We start from the raw sequence: 17,867 nt of genomic DNA on the forward strand, positions 1-17,867 counted from the left end.
TTCCAGGGGCTCTTCACCCCCTTCTGCCTCTTCGCATGCTTGGTGTTGCAGGGAGAGAGCGAGGAGGAGCAGAGGAGCCCTGTTCATTGCTTACAGGAGGGTCAGGGAGGGAGTAGATGCACCTTAAACAACTATTTCTCCTGCTGACACTTCTCCTGGGAGAGAATGGCTTCAGGTTGCTGTGGGGATGGGGAGAGGGAGAAAAGGAGAGTTCTTCCTACATCAGTCCTGATTGGTGGCTCTGTTCCAGCGGGTGAGAAGTTGGGGAAGGCAGCCAATCAGAGGATGTTTTTCCCCTTCCCAGGCTGGGCTCAGATTCATGTTAGGGCCAGAGTTGCTCACATAGTAATGAAATGGACTCTAGCTCTAGCCAGAATCCCAACACGGAGGGGGGAGGGATGAGGGGGGGGAGAATCATGAGAGTTGCCAGTACTGGAACACATTGGATGCAAACTCTGTATCTCCACCACATGCATCTGATGAAGTGGGTATTCACCCACGAAAGCTTATGCTCCAGTACTTCTGTTAGTCTGTAAGGTGCCACAGGACTCTGTCGCTTTTTACAGAGCCAGACTAACATGGCTACCCCTCTGATATTTGAAACTCTGTATCTGATTGCCATTTTGATTCCCGATAATTCTTCCTTGGTACTTAGTTAAGAGGAAGAGGTCTGTAAGGTCTTCAGTGTTTGATCGTTACAGAATGCAAAGGAGGCTGAAGTGCAAATAAATAAATAAATAAACTGAACTATCTAGCTCCTGTTTGGCATAAATGGATCCCTCACTCTACCTTAGAAAAGGAGAACCCTAGCTGACATGGAATGAGTTAAATTTCTGCACATCCCCATACCCTTATTTCTCCATAATTGGCATGTTTACTTCATAGAATTTTGCACATTACTGTATTTTAGTTTTCCAGAAGGAAAAGTCTCTGGTTGTTAAAGGATGTTTTCACCTTTCTGAGCTTTATATTAGAAGGAATAATCTGTCTAATGTGGCAAGTGCTTTAAGGTGAAAAACTATCCATTTTATTAATACAAAATTCTTGCTTCCCACAATTTCCCTGCATACCACCATGTTACAAATGTTTACGTCATGCACTCTAAAAATTACACAGCAAAAGGCTTACTACAAACTATTTCTTCAAATCTGCCTTTTCTTTGCAGCATGATTAGCTTTCCTATCGGGTAGGAGAGGTTGTAATAATAATCGGCAGCAGCAGTATCACTTGAATAGTCATTAGCAAAGACCATGTGAAAGCTTTGCTGCTTAATCCGTGGTTGCTTTCTTCTGTGTGCACTCCAAGTGGGGAAAAGCTGACATTATTTCAGCAATGTTGTTTAAGAGGTGCATTTAATTCTGCAAGTTCCTTCTCTCATTAGATAATCTTGCATCCCACTTTGAGTCTATTGCTTGGTTTCTTATCCTTTTTTTTTTTTAACAGAACCAAATTCAAGCTCTTCATCCTCATTTTCAAGTCTGTGTATAATCTTGCTCACAATTATGTGTTTTTTCATTTGCTCCTACGTCTCTTGCCCTGTTGCTCCTGTTTTTTCCCATTCCTCCCTCTTCACATTGTCATTCTTGAAACATCCTTCCTCTTCCTGTCCACCAAGCATTCCCCCTCTAATTTTTCAAATACCTCATTAAATCCATTTCTTTTATAAACCCTTCAGGGGATAATATAGGGGATTGGAATCGCCTCTGGGCTGGAAATGTAACTGTTTGTAAAACACCTTGTAAATGTATAGTGATCATCAATGATAACTGATGTCTAAAGAAATACAAACTGAGAAACTGTTATTTGAAAAACAACCCCTTAGAGACTTTTGGTAGCCTTTCCTGGAATGATTGATTCATTTTGTTTGGGGTTTCTCCTCTTCCCCCAGTTCAAACTTCCACTGTTCACAAAGTTAGTTTTTCTGCATACTCCTCAGTAAATGGGGTATGAGCTGCTGGGGTTTCTAGACACAGCCACTGGGTCAGGAGATGACAAACACCTACAAGATCGTGATCAAGCGTTCTTACAACTACAATACCCACCTGCTGAAGTGAAGAAACAGATTGACAGAGCCAGAAGAGTACCCAGAAGTCACCTACTACAGGACAGGCCCAACAAAGAAAGTAACAGAGCGCCACTAGCCGTCACCTTCAGCCCCCAACTAAAATCTCTACAGCGCATCATCAAGGATCTACAACCTATCCTGAAGGACGATCCATCACTCTCACAGATCTTGGGAGACAGGCCAGTCCTCGCTTACAGACAGCCCCCCCACCTGAAGCAAATACTCTCCAGCAACCACACAACAAAAACACTAACCCAGGAACCTATCCTTGCAACAAAGCCCGTTGCCAACTCTGTCCATATATTTATTCAAGGGACACCATCATAGGACCTAATCACATCAGCCACACTATCAGAGGCTCGTTCACCTGCACATCTACCAATGTGAAATATGCCATCATGTGCCAGCAATGCCCCTCTGCCATGTACATTGGCCAAACTGGACAGTCTCTACGTAAAAGAATAAATGGACACAAATCAGATGTCAAGAATTATAACATTCAAAAACCAATTGGAGAACATTTCAATCTCCCTGGTCGTTCAATTACAGACCTAAAAGACGCAATATTACAACAAAAAAAACTTCAAAAACAGACTCCAACAAGAGACTGCTAAATTGGAATTAATTTGCAAATTGGACATCATTAAATTAGGCTTGAATAAAGACTGGGAGTAGATGAGTCATTACACAAAGTAAAACTATTTCCCCATGTTTATCTCTCTCTCTCCCCCCCCCCCCCCACCTTCTTGTCAACTGCTGGAAATGGGCCATTTTGATTACCATTACAAAAAGTTTTTTTTTCTCTTCTGCTGGTAATAGCTCACCTTAGCTGATCACTCATTATAGTGTGTATGGTAACACCCATTGTTTCATATTGTGTGTGTGTGTGTGTGTGTGTAAGTGAAATATATATATCTTCCTGCTGTATTTTCCACTGCATGCATCCGATGAAGTGGATTTTAGCCCACGAAAGCTTATGCTCAAATAAATTTGTTAGTCTCTAAGGTGCCACAAGTACTCCTGTTCTTTTTGTTTATGAAATGTCTCCCTAAAATTTCTGTGTAATCAGATGCTGGTCTAGGCTTCATGGTTTGTTTACAGTGCAAGAGACCCCAGCATTGCTACTAAGCAACTGAACTGATAGTAAAAAGCAACAGAGGGTCCTGTGGCACCTTTGAGACTAACAGAAGTATTGGGAGCATAAGCTTTCGTGGGTAAGAACCTCACTTCTTCAGATGCAAGTAATGGAAATCTCCAGAGGCAGGTATAAATCAGTGTGGAGATAACGAGGTTAGTTCAATCAGGGAGGGTGAGGTGCTCTGCCAGCAGTTGAGGTGTGAACACCAAGGGAGGAGAAACTGCTTCTGTAGTTGGATAGCCATTCACAGTCTTTGTTTAATTCTGATCTGATGGTGTCAAATTTGCAAATGAACTGGAGCTCAGCAGTTTCTCTTTGGAGTCTGGTCCTGAAGTTTTTTTTGCTGTAAGATGGCTACCTTTACATCTGCTATTGTGTGGCCAGGGAGGTTCTCCTACAGGTTTTGAGGGGACCTCTACCATATCTGGTGGACTTTACTACCCTCCGTGTTTAATTATGGAGAGACTTACCAACCCCTTTCCCAAAAAATGACACTTTGGAGATTACCTATCTATATGGCATTTTTCATTTTAAACTAGCTCTCTGGTCTATAGCCTACATTTTTTAAAATGACTAGTGATATTTAGGTGCCTACATTTTTCGGTGTCCAACTTAAGTCACTTTTAAAGGAATCTGATTTTTCAGAAAATGTTGGGCACCTAAAATTTAGAACCACTTACTGTAGTACCTAGAGACTATGTAACAGTTTGCAAACTAAGAGGGCAAATAAATTAGTTCACCACCCAAACTCTCCACTCGCCATTCCTTTTAACTTTGTGTTAAGAAACACTTCCTTGTATCTAACCAGGGTAACTAATGTATTCATAATGCATATCTAGATGTATTCTGGATGATACTCTTGCACACAATTTTATCATTTTGTATCCACTACTGTTTTCATCTTTAAGAAAGCAATAAAATATATAGATAAAAATTACTGTAACCAATCCTTTTCTCTACAGTGCAGATCTGTCAAAAGCACTCTCCATATATAGTGTAACAGAATTGAAAAGAATTTTTTGACCTCTAGGGCTTCATTTCTGTCCTCTCCACTGTAGCTGGGATTCATGCTGACATGTTCCTTTTCACATTGGTATCATCCTAGATGATGATTTCTTAATGTCATGCAAGGCTAGCAGCACCATGGCCTTGTAATGTCACTGGAAGGCATTCTGTAGAGAGACTTGTAGGTTAACAGAAATCGCCACACTAGTTAATGTCTTTACACTATGGTTTCAGCAGTTGTGCTGTGAAGGTATATACAGTACAGTAACTCCTCATTTAAAGTCGTCCCAGTTAACGTTTCAAGTATGAGGAGGTAGCCGTGTTACTCTGTATCCACAAAAACAACAAGGAGTCCGATGGTACCTTAAAGACTAACAGATTTATTTGGGCATAAGCTTTCATGGGTGAAAAACCTCACTTCTTCAGATGCATGGAGTGAAAATTACAGATTACGTTGCTGATCAATTAGGGAACATGCTCATTTAAAGTTGCGCAATGCTCCCTTATAACGTCGTCTGGCAGCCGCCTGCTTTGTCCACTGCTTGCAGGAAGAGCAGCCTGTTGGAGCTAGCTGGTGGGGGCTTGGAACCAGGGTGGACCGGCAGCCCCCCTGCAGCTTCCCATTCCCCTAAGTTCTCTGTGCGGCAGCTACCTGGCAGGCTATCAGTTGCTGGCGGTTCAGCTGTCCCTCCCTCCACTGGCATGAGCTGCTCCCCGGAGCCCTGCTTGCTGTGCGCAGGGGAGGGGAGAGGGGGGCTAATGTCAGGGTGTCCCCCTTCCCCCTGCTCCTGTACCCCGCTTACCCCATCTTCCATAGAGCGGGGGGACGGGATGACACGACAGGGCTCAGGATGGAGGGAGCTTCCTGGCAGCAGCTGCCATCTCCGCTTGCTGATCTACTTAAAAAGGCAATGTACTTAAAGGGGCAATGCACATCTCTCACACACACACACACACACACACACACACACACACACACTGTGTTTCTCTGTCTGCCATGCTGTCTCCTCTCCCTCCATTCGTGCTATCTTGTAGAGTGTGAGGCTACATTAACGACAATCAGCTAACCCTTGAGGCCTCAGCCAATTGCTAGATCATTATTTAGCAGTAAGGCATTCCCTGGGAAATATCCCACCCTCTGACTTCACCACCTCAACCAAGCTTCACAATCATCATCGCTGTGTACCAGTATTAAATTTTGTTTAAAACTTAGAGAGTGTGTTTGTGTGTGTGTGTGTGTGTACACCTCTACCTCGATATAACGTGACCTGATATAACACGAATTTGGATATAACGTGGTAACGCAGTGCTCGGGGGGGGGGGGAGGCAGGGCTGTGCACTCCGGTGGATCAAAGCAAGTTCAATATAACGTGGTTTCACTATAACACGGTAAGATTTTTTTTGGCTCCCGAGGACCGCGTTATATCGAGGTAGAGGTGTATATCTTTTGTTCGGTGAAAAAAATTTCCCTAGAACTTAACCCTCCCTATTTACATTAATTTTTATGGGGAAATTGGATTCGCTTAACGTCGTTTTGCTTAAAGTCACATTTCTCAGGAACATAAGTACAATGTTAAGCAAGGAGTTACTGTATACTATAAACTGCTTCTGAAGTCCCTTTGTAGAGAGGGAGAGCTATCTAGAGGCAGTAAAATGGATCATTCTGGGTTCAAATTTGATGCTTAGCACTGAAATGTGAAATCCTGATTTGGAGAGGGATGTGGGGATGTTCTTGGTGTCAGTATTTAATTTCAGTATCTGCTGCATTCCACAAAGTTATGATCTCTGTTAGAAAGCTAAACTGATTTCTTTTTTCTCGTACTGTTTCAGAAGTGTGTTGGTCTTGTCTCAGCATGACTTGAGCCTGTAGTGCATTCTTTATAATGATTGTTAACTTGCAGTATTTCTCACACTGGGTTAGGAGGAAACCTACCCTTTTAAAAAAATTTCCTGTATGCACCTTCTGGCAGAGGCTACTAAGGAATTAAAGTACTGCCAGTCTCTATAGAAGCACTTTACCAATGGTGTCCAGTACAAGTGAAATTAATTAGTGTGTTTGTAGTCAACTTCTCCTCACTGGAAGCAGTGTTTGTTTCAGTCTAGTGAAGCGTGCTTGTTTCATCAACTTATGGCCTGAACATAAAGAAATGAGAGGATAAAGTCTGAAGTTAGTTTTTTTTTTTTATTACTTAGCTGTGTTATTAAATAACGTCTTAAATGCTTGAAACTGAAGAGATTTTAAAAATCTGATTCTAATCACCTTTTTATGTTACTCTGTTTACCTTTTGCCCTTTCTTCTGATTGTATTATGAAATTAGACTGGTCAGTTAGTTTCGCTTAACTGACCAGTTAGGCAAAACCAGTTAGTTTCATTTCCCGTTTCTCATACATTAGAACAATGCTACAGAACTTGGGTTGCAAGCACACTCTAGAGGAGTGCTTAAAAGTGGGAGGGAAAAACTTGGAACTTCCCCTCCCCACCCCCCATTTTATTCTGTATAAAGAAGGCATGAGCGGTTATTGCTTTTTCAAAAAAGAATGGACAGGGGTGTTTCTTGTTGCATTGGAATTTAAGGTTTTATCTATCCTCAAACTCTATGGTGACTAGAGATAAGTGGTGCCATCACCAGAGTCACGTGAAAGTTGACCTAATCACATCAGCCATACCATCAGGGGCTCGTTCACCTGCACATCTACCAATGTGATATATGCCATCATGTGCCAGCAATGCCCCTCTGCCATGTACATTGGCCAAACCGGACAGTCTCTACGCAAAAGAATTAATGGACACAAATCTGACATCAGGAATCAAAATACTCAAAAACCGGTGGGAGAACACTTTAACCTGTCTGGTCATTCAGTGACAGACCTGCGGGTGGCTATATTACAACAGAAAAACTTCAAAAACAGACTCCAACGAGAGACTGCTGAGCTAGAATTGATATGCAAACTAGACACAATCAACTCCGGTTTGAATAAGGACTGGGAATGGCTGAGCCATTACAAACATTGAATCTATCTCCCCTTGTAAGTATTCTCACACTTCTTATCAAACTGTCTGTACTGGGCTAGCTTGATTATCACTTCAAAAGATTTTTTTTCTCTTAATTAATTGGCCTCTCCGAGTTGGTAAGACAACTCCCACCTGTTTATGCTCTCTGTATGTGTGTATATATATCTCCTCAATATATGTTCCATTCTATATGCATCCGAAGAAGTGGGCTGTAGTCCACGAAAGCTTATGCTCTAATAAATTTGTTAGTCTCTAAGGTGCCACAAGTACTCCTGTTCTTCTTTTTGTGAAAGTTGAGCAATTGAGCGAGGAAGGGCTGTTTAGCTACACTATTCAAAAATGATTTTTGGTTGTTAACATGTTTAATTTCAGTGACTGACCATTTTGGAGATATCTTTAATAAATACTCAGCCCCCATACCCATTTAATAAAGATGTGAGAGCACACAGTATACATCTTCTGAGACATCATGGAAGTCAATAGAATGCAAGGCTTTAGGACAAATTTTGAAAGAAACAATTAAGAAAGACATGGATGTAAATGGAAAATGAGATAAAATGCAATATGGGTTTACCAAAGTTGGGTCATATCAGACTAAACTGATTTTTTGATGATTAATTTCTTAGATTAGGTCTACCACATTTTCCTTGTCTATCTTGACTTCCATAAAGCATTCATATGGTAACACATGGGTAATTATTATTAAAGATGAAGAAAATAAGCATTAATACAAGTGAGGAAGTAGCTAAAGGGGGAGATAACAGTGGGTTGTGCTGAAAGGAGAATCATCAGCTGGAGAGACATTCCTTATGTAATTCCTCAATGATCAGTCTTGGGACTGAGTTTGCATGTAACATGGTGGCAAGATTCGTCTGCTAATTTACCTTACTAACAGGTGTTAAAACTTAACCCAAAAAACCTTTTTAGCTTTTTTTCCTGGAGGAGAAAATGAAAATAATAAGCAGGAGACCCCACAAAGTCTTTATGAAATTAAACATGTGATCCATTTCATAAGCATTCCTCAAATGTAAGAAGGCTCATAATCAGGGCCGGCGCTTCCACTAGGTGACCCTAGGCGGTCGCCTAGGGCGGCAGGATTTGGGGGGTGGCATTTTTACCGTCCTCGGCAGAAATTCGGTGGCAGGGGGTCCTTCCGCTCCAGGTCTTCGGCGGAAATTCGGCGGCGGATCCTTCACTCGCTCCGGGACCCGCCACCGAAGTGCCCTGAAGACACGGAGCGGAAGGACCCCCGCCGCCGAACGCTCAGAGGAGGTGTGCTGCCGCCTAGGGCGCCAAAAACCCTGGCGCCGCTCCTGTTCATAATGACAAGCTTGCAGTCCTGTAAGCAGAACATAATAGAATAATGCAGTTCCCTATCTACTAGCAATCTAAACCAACTACTCTTGTTTCTGGCACTTAATAATGATTTATTTACCAATTTATTAGGCTTTTCAGGACCCCCCCTCTGACAAAGTTTTTTTGATAAAACCAATCTAATGTGCTAAAACATGCTGAGTTGGCTGGACAGGAGTTGCAGGTCTCTTAAAAATTGACAACATCCTGAATTCAATTTTTCAGCCTTCTGTGATTTTTACTTACAGTTTTGCACCATTTTTATTCAGTGACCTGTGACAGAACCTTCTTCATGAATGTGAATCTGTGTTTTAAACATTGCATCTTCAGTTATTAAAGAAATAATTCCGAATTTTGTTCCATGAGCCATGTTTCTTCCTTTTCTCTTCTTGACTCAACTTTTGACCTTTGTACAGTAGAACCTCTGTTACGAACACCAGAGTTAAGAACTGACCGGTCAACCACGCGCCTCATTTGGAACCGGAAGTTGCCATCAGGCAGCAGCAGAGACCAAAAAAAAAAAAAAAGTACAGTACTGTGTCAAATGTAAACTACTAAAAAAATAAAGGGAAAGTCTTAAAAGATTTGACAGGCTAAGGAAACTCCTGCTTGTTTCATATAAATTAAGATGGTTAAAAGTAGCATTTTTCTTCTGCATAGTAAAGTTTCAAAGCTGTATTAAGTCAATGTTCAGCTGTAAACTATTGAAAGAACAACCATAAAGTTTTGTTTAGAGCTAGGAACATTTCAGAGTTACAAACAACCTCCTTTTTTCCCAAGGTGTTTGTAACTCTGAGGTTCTACTGTGTTTAGGATCATTCATGTTAGCCAAGTAACAGATCTCCATAGTTCATTTTAATAGCTTTTTATATTCTTGTGTGGTTCCAGTTTTGATAATTAGATCAAGCAAGACTTCGGCTGAGATTAAGGCCATGTCTACATTAGAGTTAAGTCGACTTAATGTAAGTTGACATCAAGCCTCCAATTAAGCAAGTTGATCTTGCATGTCCACACTACGCTCATTGTGTGGCGGAGTGATCCTCACTAGCAGGGCTTGCATCAACACACAGAGCACTGCACTTGGTTGGGTAGCAATCCCACAGTGCACGTAGGTGAGTGGAATTTTGGGTTGGGCTTGCAATGCCTTACAGAGCCAAAACATTGGCGTGCGTGGTTATGGGAACATAGCGTTAGCCTCCCATGATGGACTTACCTATCTCCCTCCCTGAAATCAATGGCAAACAAACCAAGCCTTTTTCTCACCTTTATTTGTAAGTGTGGGTTACCCGCACGCACGCCATAGCATGATAAGCATGGACCCTGCTCAGCCGTACACTGTTTTTGTGAAAAGAATGAGGAGTACTTGTGGCACCTTAGAGACTAACAAATTTATTTGAGCATAAGCTTTCGTGGGCTAAAACCCACTTCATCGGATTCATGCAGTGGAAAATACAGTAGGAAGATATATATACACAGAGGACATGAAAAAATGGGTGTTGCCATACTAACTATAAAGAGAGTAATCAGTTAAGGTCAGCTATTATCAGCAGGAGGAAAAAAAACTTTTGTAGTGATAATCAGGATGGCCCGTTGACAAGAAGTTGTGAGTAACAGTGTGTGTGTGTGGGGGGGGGAATTAGCATGAGGAAATAGGTTTTACTTTGTGTAATGACCCATCCACTCCCAGTCTTTATTCAAGCCTAATTTAATGGTGTCCAGTTTGCAAATTAATTCCAATTCTGCAGTTTCTCATTGGAGTCTGTTTTTGAAGGTTTTTTTGGTTGGAGTATTGCGATTTTTGAGGTCTGTAATCAAGTGACCAGGAAGGTTGAAGTGTTCTCCGACTGGTTTTTGAATGTTATAATTCTTGACGTCTGATTTGTCCATTTATTCTTTTCTGTAGAGACTGTCCGGTTTGGCCAATGTACATTACTGATTACTCTAGTTATAGTTAGTATGGCAACACCCATTTTTTCATGTCTTCTGTGTATATATATCTTCTACTGTATTTTCCACTGCATGAATCCGATGAAGTGAGTTTTAGCCCACGAAAGCTTATGCTCAAATAAATTTGCTAGTCTCTAAGGTGCCACAAGTACTCCTCGTTCTTTTTGCTGATACAAACTAACCTGGCTACCACTCTGAAAACTGTTTTTGTGAGCATTACAAACAACTCACGCCTTCTCCTGCAGTATTTACACAGCTGATACAGGAGCCGCCGGATGGAACAATGTGATACCATGCAAGCAGCCCTGCTGGAAGACCTAGAGCAGGGCAATTTGCAGTTGCTGGCAACAATCACGCATCACCTTGACATGGTTGAGAGCTTTTTCTGGGCCCAGGAAACAAGGGCTGACTGGTGGGACCACATCAGTATGCAGCTATGGGATGACGAGCAGTGGCTGCAGAACTTTTGAATGCATACGGCCACTTTCCAGGAACTGTGTGAAGAGCTTTTCCCAGCCCTGAAGCGCAGCAATACTAAAATGAGAGCTGTTCTGACTGTGGAAAAGCAAGCTTCCACAGAGCTATCGCCACTCACAACACCAGACTGTCAGTGGGGCATCAATTTGGAGTGAGTAAATCTACCATGGGATCTGTTGTGATCCAAGTTTGCGGGGCCATCAACAGACTTCTGCTAAGAAGGGTAGTGACTCTGGGCAACGTGCAGGACATAGTAGATGGTTTTGCCGCAATGGGATTCCCTAACTGCAATGGGATGATAAACGGAACACATATCCCTATCTTGGCACCAGACCACCTTGCCAAAGAGTACATAAACCTAAAGGGGTACTTCTCAGTGGTGTTGCAAGCACTGGTGGATCACGGGGCCATTTCACCGGCGTCAATGTGGGATGGTCGGGAAAGGCGATGATGCGAGAATCTTTAGGAACACAAATTTGTTCAGAAAGCTGCAAGCAAGGACTTCCTTTCCAGACTGCAAAATAACCATTGCTGATGTTGAAATGCCAATCGTGATCCTGGAAGACCCAGCCTACCCATTGCTCCCATGGCTCATGAAGCTGTACACAGGCAGCCTGGACAGCAGTAAGGACTGGTTCAACCATAGGCTGAGTAAGTGCAGAATGGTGGTGGAATGTGCCTTTGGACATTTAAAAGGTCGCTGACATTGTTTGCTTTCACGGATGTCTAACCTAGTAAGCAATGTCCCCATTGTTAATGCTGCCGGCTGTGTGCTCCATAATATCTGTGAAGCAAAGGGAGAAAAGTTTCCACCGGGGTGGGGGGGTTGAGGCAGATCACCTGTCTGGCTGCTCAAAATTGGCTGCCGTTAGGGCAATAAGAAGAGCACATTGAGGGGCTCTGCGTGTCCGTCAGGCTTTGAAAACCATTTTCATCAATGAGCCAGTGTAATGTGATGCTTATCTGTGTTGTTCCTTTCCAAATTTTCTCCCCTGTAAACTCCACCCCCACCAACCACTGTGTGTTGAATGAATAAAGAGCCTTTTCTCCTCAATCTATTAAGTTTTATTATACACGCAAACACACAGAGACAGCAAAAAAAAAGTAAGATAACGCTGTGGGGGGAGAAACAAAGTTTGCTTACAGATGCACGACAATAACAATCAAAGGTGTGGGAATGGGCGCCTTCTGGTCCTTGTACCCTCCCCGGTGTTGAGTGCAAGGGATACTGAAATTCTTTTCCACCCCCCCACCCCTGCCTGACAGGACGTTTGCGGGAGGAGAATGTAGAACTGGGCGATGAGGGCAGCAGGTTCAGCATAGGCAGCAGAGCGACTCTAGCATCCAGCTACCTTTCTTGACCCTCAACCAGATGCCTCAACATGTCTGATTGCTCCTTCATAATCCACAGCATCTCTTCCTGCATGGCACGCTCTTGTTCCCTGCATGATCTCTTGTCCTCTCTGTCCATGTCCAGGTTCTCGGCCAGTGTAATCCTCCATACTCTAAGCTCCATCCTGTCACTCTCAGAGGCATACATTAACTTACCTTCCACCTTTTTCCACCTTCTAATCTGGGAAAGTCTCTGTCCCGGTGTAGAGGATGCGCCGACGGACAAGGTTTCAGCTGCAAGGAATGCAAAGCACAAGGGTCTCATTGACCGTGCGTATATTGTTTCTGGTGCAAGGTTAATTTTTTTTATTAAAAAACAAAACAAAACACCCCTCATTTTATTAAAAAACAAAACAAAACACCCCTCAGTACACTTCACTGCAAGCCACAATGTAATCACAACCATTGGCTATTGCAAGAGTTGTTTTGCTACTCCAGCCATGGTGAGTAAGGCCATAAGGCATGGGCAAAAGGTCTTGTGCTGCTGCTTTTATGAAGACATCCTTGGAATTACAGGCTGGAACTCGAGAAAAGCCCCCTGTCCCTTAGCAACCTGGATGGTGCTTGAGGACAAGCACCAGAGTAAAGACCCCCCCCCCCCCAAAAAAAAAAATAGTTTTATTTTAAAAAAGCAGCACCGAGTTGGTGCTAGGGGAAGGGAGACAAACAGGAAGCTGCCACTTCTCTCCGCCCCCCCCCTTTTTTTCTTCTTCAATGCTGCACTACACAGTGATCCCTTCCAACCACAACCATGGCACGTTTGGGAAATCGTGGTTGTATGACCCAGTTTTCACCAAGTGGGGCGGATTACTTGTTGAATTGTTTGCAGTTTAAGGGCTAGCATTGAAAACTTTCCCCGTTTCCCCTAGGTGACCCTGTGCGATATCACTCTCCTGAGGGTAACAGAGGCAGCAAGGGAGCAGATGCTGCAAGTGTCTGGGTACGGACCTGGTCCTTATGCTGCAATGCTGTGTGCTGCCAGCAGAGTTAATACTGGAATGGCGTGGGAAAGTATCCTACTGTGGTGGATGAAATAAGGCAGCCCTTCCCAGAAACCTTCTGCAAAGGATTGCAGAGTACCTCCATGAAAGCTTCCTAGAGATCTCCATGGAGGATTCCTGGGCTATCCCCGTGCACATAAGCTGTCTTTTTCGGAGAGCACCCTCTGTGTAGCTGGAGTGGCCACTGATACCCACTACACTTACTTTTTTGTTCAAATTAAACATTAAAAAATAAAAGCATGTAATGTCCACACTTTGATTGGAAATGTTTACTCACCAGAGGTGCCTTCCACGGCATCACGCTCTGCTGCCAACTGGTCCTGTGAAGGGATGGGCTCCAGGGTTAAAAACAGTTCTTGGCTATCGGGGAGAATGGATCCTCCACTTGCCTGCCTCACATTCTCCTCCTCCTCATCTTCCTCGTCAACAATGTCCTCTTCGTTGTTGCTCAAGGTACCCAGGGCTCCTGAGAGGTATCGACGGAGACTTTCGGGGTAGCGGTGGGGTCACCGCTGAGAATCGCATGCAGATCCTCATAAAAGCAGCATGTCTGTGGGGCAGAACCAGAATGACTGTTCGCCTCCCTTGTCTTCTGGTACGCTTGCCGAAGCTCCTTTTATTTTCACGCAGCACTGCTGGTGTCCCCTATGCCCCGCACAATCTTAGCATAGATGTTCGTGTTTCTTCTGTTTGATAGGAGTTGTGCCTGTACAGACTTTTCTCCCCACCCAGCAATAAGATCTGCCACCTCCTGTGTACTCCATGCTGGAGCGCTTTTGTGGCTTTAGGGCTCCATGATCAGATGTGCTGGTGAGCTCTCCACACTGATCAAACAGGAAATGAAAATTCAAAGGTTCTCAGGGCTTTAACAGGGGCGAAGCTGTTTCCTGTGTACCTGGCTGACATGCAGTGGAGTTGAAAGTGCTCTCCAGAGAGGTCACAGGCGAGCACTCTGGGACAACACCTGGAGGTCAATTCATTAAAATTACACAATGCCATGTCTACACTATCCCCATGTCGACCCGTGGATGTCGAATCAAGCGCTCTGCCTCTCGTGGAGGTGGAATACAGAAGTCGACTTTAGTGGCCACTTAGGTCAGCGGAATGGACTTGGTAGTGTAGACACATACATTATTAGATCGACTTAATGCAGTTTATGTCAACCTAAGTTTGTAGTGTAGACCAGGCCTGAGAGAGTAGTGTCATCAGCCTGTGATCTGTCCAGTCCCTCCAAAACTAGTTGGAGGTTCTTGTAAATTTAGAACCTCGCCATGGAATTGCTTGTTGTGTGAGATATGCTATGTTTTGATCAAAGTAGTCCACATGCTCAATGCAAATTTCAATATAAGGTTGTTAAATACAACTGTAGAGACACAATCTTCCTGAGAATTCCTCTGAATGTCACAGGAAAGCAGGGACATCAGTCCTTCTTTTTCAATCAACCATGAAGCTGATGGTAGTTACAGAATAATATGAGCATCTGCAGCATGCTGTAGGACTGTTAGGTGGTGGTGTTGAGAAAATAAAGCCTAAATAATTCTGAACACCCATATGTCTGAAGATTAAGTCCATTGGGTCCCTATTGTGCTAGACACTGTACAATCAAAAGCACAGAGTTATTTTCATTATGCAATCAATTTAGTAAGATTTTTCTGTACCTTTCTTTGCGTTCTTCAATGGCATCTTCGTGAAGTTGGGCACAATATTGTATACTGTTCTTTTCACACACAATCAATACCATTATGAAGGAATGCAAATTCTCCTATAAGAATGCTTGTAGCTGTTTTTGATCAATCCTCTTGCATTAATGTGGATGCTATTTCTTTTACTACTTCACTTGAAAAATCAGGCAGTGGACCTGCAATTTTCAATCTTTCCGAAGGAGTGAATCTTGGACAGAGTGCTTTAGTTACTTATTTAAATTGCTCATTTTGTGCCACATTGAAGTTGATGCTGTTACAATAAAAAAAAAAAAAGCTGCAACTCCCTTGTCCAAGTCCAAGTCACTTGCTTTTCAGTTGTGGTTGGGTTTTTTAATGATCTAATCAGACTGATTTTTTGTCATATTTTGGGTGTCAAAGATGGCAGACACTGCTACTGAATGAAACTAATCTTGAAGAGCTGCTGGAAGCCTGGAACAGGGACTTAAATTATTATATTGGTTGTCTTTGATTACAGCAGTGATTGTCAACGTGTCTCACTTGAGGCTCATCAAACATATCCATATTTTGTTGTTCTGCTTTACTAAGCAGTTTTGTTATGACACATTTGATCTTGAATAAGCTGACTTTCTGCACTTCTTAAAATGAGCCAGAGTCCCTTTTTAAGCTTGTTACTTAACAACTCTTGACAATGTTTACATTTTACATTGCAAGAATATTTTTATTGAATACAGTAGAATTCACTTATTAGCAACCTGTTGGTTCCCAGCAAAAAAGCTGATATATATCTAAACGTTGCCAGTAAAAGAAAAATAGATTTGCATGGCTGCAGCTGGTGACGGAAGCGCTAGGGTGTGCTTTCCCTGAATGCAGCACTGCAATCTTCCCTGCTACTAGTGGTTGGGATGTCCCAGCACTTCCTTCCCTGGCTGCAGCTCGAAGGGAAGGCTGTGAGCAGGGCAGTAGCACGGTTTGTGGTCTTCCATCCCTGTCTGCAGCGCAGGAAGGAAGTGCTGGGATTTGCCAAATCCAGGGCCCAAGTACAAGAGCAGGATGCAGCACAGAGAGGTACTGTGTAGCCCTCTGGATCCCCAGCATCCGGGCTTCAGCCCCCTGTCCCTCTGTTGCCCTGTCTGCAGCCTCAGGCAGGTTTGTAGGGCTGCAGCCTGGGAAGGCACATCAAAAAGTTCTGAGTTGGATCCTGGCAACAGGCATGTGACTTAAGTCCCATTAACATTAGAGTCAGTGGGAAGGGATCGGTTCCCAGCACAATGTTGCTATTAACCAGTTGTTAATGATAGGATTATTATTAAGCAGCGTCCACTGTGTAATCAGTTGCTTTTGTTTTACCGCTTCCTTCAACTTCAGAGATGTTAAATCAGATACATTACTAAACACTAATCTTCGGTTCACTCTATTGACCAGCAGCTTCCATATTTACCGCAATTAGAATGAGAAACAACTGCATAGTGAATTCAGCCATATGAAAACTGAAAAATAAAGCCAGCTTGAAATAGAACTATGGTTCCGAGTGCCCTGACCGCCTTCCGGAAGCTTATAGATCCTTGCAAAGCAAGTCCTTGTAACATTTCCCCTCCCCTCTTGTGAACATTCAATAACAGTTGAGTCAACAAACTGGCCACACCCCATCTCCAGTCACTAGTACCTCCATCCCTTTTCTCTAAATTTCTTGTTAGTTGTATAAATTTCTCATTGTTTTAATAAGCATAAGAACCACCCATATGTCATTACCACTTCTCTCTTAACTTTTCAGAATAACTTCAATCTGTGAATGAAAGCTAGATCCTATTGTTTCTAGTACACCTCTACCCCGATATAACGCGACCTGATATAACACAAATTCAGCTATAGCGCAGTAAAGCAGTGCTCTGGGGGGGGCAGGGCTGCGCACTCCGGCGGATCAAAGCAAGTTCGATATAACACGGTTTCACCTATAACGCAGTAAGATTTTTTTGGCTCCCAAGGACAGCGTTATATCTGGGTAGAGGTATATTAAAAATAAAACATTGAAATACATGTGTTAATGCAAATGTTTATGAGGTAAAGTTTTGGTGCACTTTTTTTTAATGAATCCTCCCAACTCCCTAGGGTCCGCCCTCCACACACAATAAGAGAAAATCCTAATTAAAACCTAGGGGGTGCAAAACAAGTGGGTTGTTCATTTACAGAACAATTCTGGGTTTTTTCACAACCCTGTACAGCAGCTGAGTAAATTCTGCTGATGACTCATGGTAGTTGTGGGTTGTGAACTTCACCAGCATATAAAGAAGGGGTGTGTGTGTCCGTCCTCTGTCTGTCCCTCCCTCCCTCCCTCTAAGCAAAGGGACCAGCTGAGTTGTGAGAGAAAGGTTAGGCTGAAGTTTTTTGTGGTGTTGGTGCTTCAACCACCAATAAAGCCAAACCCCACAATTGGAATAAGTTTGGATTATGTACTAAATTGTGTTTGTTCTACTCAGATCAGGAACTCCATTTCTCACACTGCCGTATATCAGTTTGGGACCGTGCCAGAAGAAAAATGAGAAATAAATGTCAGGGACCTTAATCGATAGTCTAGGAGAATAATAGAATCATAGAATATTAGGGTTGGAAGAGACCTCAGGAGGTCATCCAGATGAATAACAATAAATCCAGATCAAGCAGGGAGTACCCTACTCTAGTCTAGGGGTAGGGTCCATATTCTGGTTTTGTTCCTATCGAGAGCTCATCTATTGAAAGCATGAGTGAATACGGTCTTTGTCTCAGATTTCCCTCTTTCTAAGCGTATGTCTACACTGCAGTCAGAGGTGCAATTGCA

General features: G+C 43.0%; 1 protein-coding gene across 8 annotated transcripts in view; it reads left to right on the plus strand.

Moving 5' to 3' along the window:
- Nucleotides 1-17,867, plus strand: part of SPOP (speckle type BTB/POZ protein) — a 46,062-nt gene that overhangs the window by 14,136 nt on the left and 14,059 nt on the right. The window contains exon 1 of one of the 8 annotated variants that reach the window (XM_054014387.1): nucleotides 13,845-13,986. The exons of the other annotated variants lie outside the window; for them this stretch is intronic. The gene's annotated coding sequence lies outside the window, so the exon portion shown is untranslated. Of the gene's footprint in view, nucleotides 1-13,844; nucleotides 13,987-17,867 lie in introns of those variants that run through there. 8 annotated transcript variants of the gene reach the window in all.

This window comes from Malaclemys terrapin, chromosome 25, assembly GCF_027887155.1.
Source record: "Malaclemys terrapin pileata isolate rMalTer1 chromosome 25, rMalTer1.hap1, whole genome shotgun sequence".
NCBI lineage: Eukaryota > Metazoa > Chordata > Testudines > Emydidae > Malaclemys > Malaclemys terrapin.